This window comes from Cicer arietinum, chromosome 4, assembly GCF_000331145.2.
Source record: "Cicer arietinum cultivar CDC Frontier isolate Library 1 chromosome 4, Cicar.CDCFrontier_v2.0, whole genome shotgun sequence".
Classification (NCBI taxonomy): Eukaryota; Viridiplantae; Streptophyta; class Magnoliopsida; order Fabales; family Fabaceae; genus Cicer; species Cicer arietinum.
Genome location: NC_021163.2, coordinates 53,446,098 through 53,449,871, shown reverse-complemented (window position 1 = coordinate 53,449,871; position 3,774 = coordinate 53,446,098).

Sequence of the window (3,774 nt, the reverse complement as noted above, 5' to 3'; positions counted from 1 at the left end):
AACTGAATAAGTTACATTATAGTTTAGATTTAATTGCAGTTTTTGTCCCTCTATTTTAGTTGAATCGCGAAAGTAGTCCTTCTATTTTATTTCTCTCCAGCTTTGGTCCCTCAAACTGAATTTTGGTCCAAAACTTGATGAAATTTCATTTTTAAAGTCGTATTACACCATTTATGATCATAGATTTCGGGTATAATTGTTGCAAATGAGATCTTGAGGCATGGCGTGACTTAAATAAATACAAAAAAAAGTAAAATTTCATCAAGTTTTGGACCAAAGTTCTGTTTGGGGGACCAAAACTGGGGAGAAACAAAATAGGGAGACTACTTTCGCGATTCAGATAAAATAGAGGGACCAAAACTGCAATTAAGCATATAGTTTATTTTAAACCGTTAGATTTAACGAGATGTGTTTCGTAAATAAAGTTTTAGTGAACTATTTTAATCAATTAGTTTTTCAATTATAAATTATTAGTTATTAGTTAATTTTTCAATTATTAACTAGCTTATGAGTTCTTTTTATGAATTGTGTTTTAAACTTGTTTAATTAATAAGTCTATAATCAATAGTATTTCAACTCTTATTATCAGCAAAACTTCGATGATGGTCGAAGATAACTATCATTGACGAAACATAGGGAAGCAATTTTCAATGGGATGTAGTTGCAAATACTTTAATGTTTAAGTCACTAAGAGTTGGAGGGAGTCAGAGATATTCTCGATAAGAGTGATTGTGTAGTTTGTATTTAAAGAGTGTGATTATGTATCTTGCACTTTTTTAGGTCGTTGCGAGTCTCAGAGGTCCTTGCGATGTTGATCACACAATGATGATTGAATTAGGGAGACGTGTTAAGCTACATCGCATCTGCGTGGAGTCGTGTTGAGCCAAATATATTCGACATGTGAGGCATAGGGCTAAAGCTCACTCATGCTCGTGGCAAAGTCCACTCTGAAACAATTGTCCCCCAAGTCTTCAGCTCGTGTGAGAGCGGTGAAAGTTTGTGAAGTTTTTTGGCTTTTACTATCAAAGTTGGTGATGAGTCCACTTTTGATGAAGACAACTACAATCAATGTTGTCCAAGGACCGAGGTCCCTTATGTAGGATTTTTAAAATTTGTTGTGCTGTCATTTCCATATGAGGAGCAATGCGGACGCTTGTGTCTGCTTATGGGATTTGAAAAGACAACATTTGGTCTCCAATTGTCACGTGGGGCCTATTAGTGGTAACGTTTTAGTGTTCTATAGTCTCTTGAGTACTCAGTACATTCCTTTGACTAAGTCGCGATGGTTAGATCATTGCATGCGATTTGGACCCTTGCTTTCCTCAAACCCAAATTTGATGCTAGACAAATTTGAAGAATTATTGGTAAGTGTTGTTGAGATGAATTAACTTCAAGGTAAAAATTGGGTGTGCACAACAAATGAGAACAAGGATATAATGGGCCACTACATTCATGCTTTCACAAGAATATCTTTAGTCACATGCAAACAAACTTTCAATGTAAAACTATTAACTCACCGGTGAAGACACATGTTAGAAAGAAAGACATCATTTTTAAATTGATGAATAATTTTGTGCAACCGTTAAAGGAATGTAGAAACAACTAACATGTTGATTTTAAAATTGAGTTCTCTAAGCTCGTGCTAACAACCGATTTGTGCATGATTCAAAAGGATGTTGAAAATATTTACAAAACAACCTATTTAAGTTTAGCTTTAATTGCAGTTTTAGTCCTTCTATTATTACCAATTCACGAAAATGATCTCCCTATTTTAAAAGTCGGTAGTTTTGGTCTCTCTCTCAGATTTTTGAACTAAAAAATGTGGAATTGACACATTTTTAATGATGTAACATACAATTCTATGATATAGAACCATCTATATGCATTAATTATTCATATATCATTAATTAAATTAAAAATATGAAGAAAAAAATTGAAGTTAAAAGTTAAGTTTTTAGTGCATTTTATTTCAATTTCATGGGTGTTAATCATTTTAAATTATCGTATCATATGTCACATTGTTTAAAACATCTCACGTCATTATTTTTTAGTTAAAAAATCAAAAAGAGAGATCAAAATTGTCGGATTTTTAAAACAAGGGAATCAATTTCGTGAATCAGTAAAAATAAAATGATTAAAATTACAATTAAATCTTAAGTTTAAAAAGCGTATTGTGAAGGCTTCAACATTAATTATGAAATATGAAATATGTGTAGTATTATTTCTAAACTGAATATATGTTTGGAATTTCACAATGCACACATTAACGTGGAAGCTACAAAATATAAGCATGTGTTTGGAATTTTCACTAAATCACATCAAATTTATGCATTTTACTACAAATAAAAGATCTATTGTGACACTTAACTTTTAGTGATACCTCCTTATTTATTATTATAGTTACTTTTAGCTACAAATAGAGTGTCACATATTCTTATTTAATATCAATCCATTGTGTTAACTTAAAAAAAAAACTCAAATATTCACATCCAAAAAAATATTCACTTATTCACTCAAACATCAATTCACCCAACAATACCTATTTTCTTTCTTTCCCATTTTCATATCATAATTTTTTTTTCCTTTCTATTTCTTCTCATTGTATTTCCTTCTCAAATTTGCTCAAAAGGTCTTCCCGATTTCAATTCCCTATTTCATCTTCAAAACCTCGTCTCAAATTTTTCCCCCTATTTCAGCTCAGAAATTATTAAAGTTTTTTCCGAGTTCGATTCTCGCTTTTCAGTTGAAGAAGTTTTTCCCAATTTCTTCATCATTTTTTTGATTCCATCTTCAATCGATTCCTTTAATTTCTGATTCAAACTCCGCGATTTCTTCATTGTTGAGACAAACTCTATTTTAAAAGTTTTGATGAAAATAAACAAAGGTTAATTAAGAATGTTAATTATGATTCTAAATGTTATGTTAATTTAACTTGTGTTCTTGAGTGGTTTTAATTAAGAGCAGAATCAAGCAAATACAAGAAAAGACAACAACAAGATCATTCTGCATCATAAACAGAGAATGATCTTCAGCTTCACCGAATTATCTATCACAGCATGTTGTTCAAAGTTTATCTACATCGTTAAACAAAGAATTTGCTCTGGAAATCATTCATATCTAACAAGTACATGGCAAGGAACAAGTACAAATAATCCAGACTCAAAAAGGATATTTGATCGCAAAAATCAAAGAGTTCAAACATGGACAAAAGTCATGACGGCTTAAGAACTCCAAAATTCAAATGTCAAGAAAACTTGATCAAACTAGGTATATGACAAGACAAGAACAAAGGAAATACAGAACATTCAAAACGGGAACTCCAGAATGATCATTGAAGCTCAAGAACGTTCAAACTGATAAAACCAAGAACGTTAATCATTCTCCGTTTTTTGCACATCAACAGCAGCCTTGCATCCTCTCTGTTTCAGTCTGCAATTCGATTCAAATCTTCTCCAACCTCCTCTAGCTACACTCAAGACTCAAGACAGATAATGTACCATCCAAGATCAATGAAGAAATGTCAAAGAAAGGACAGAAATGCTTTCAATGCTAAAACATCAAAAGTCAAAAAAGCTGTTTTCAAAGCAGCATTATTTTTATTCTAAAAATAATGTTTTAGTCAAAAAAGCATGGCCTCTCCAACAGCTATTTCGTACATCCCCAGCCTATAAATAGAAGGCCATTATCTCAGTTCAAAATAAGAAATTCAAGTGCTAAGTAATCAACAAAAAACAATCTCTCTAAAGCTTGAAATTCTGCAAAACAGAGGAAACA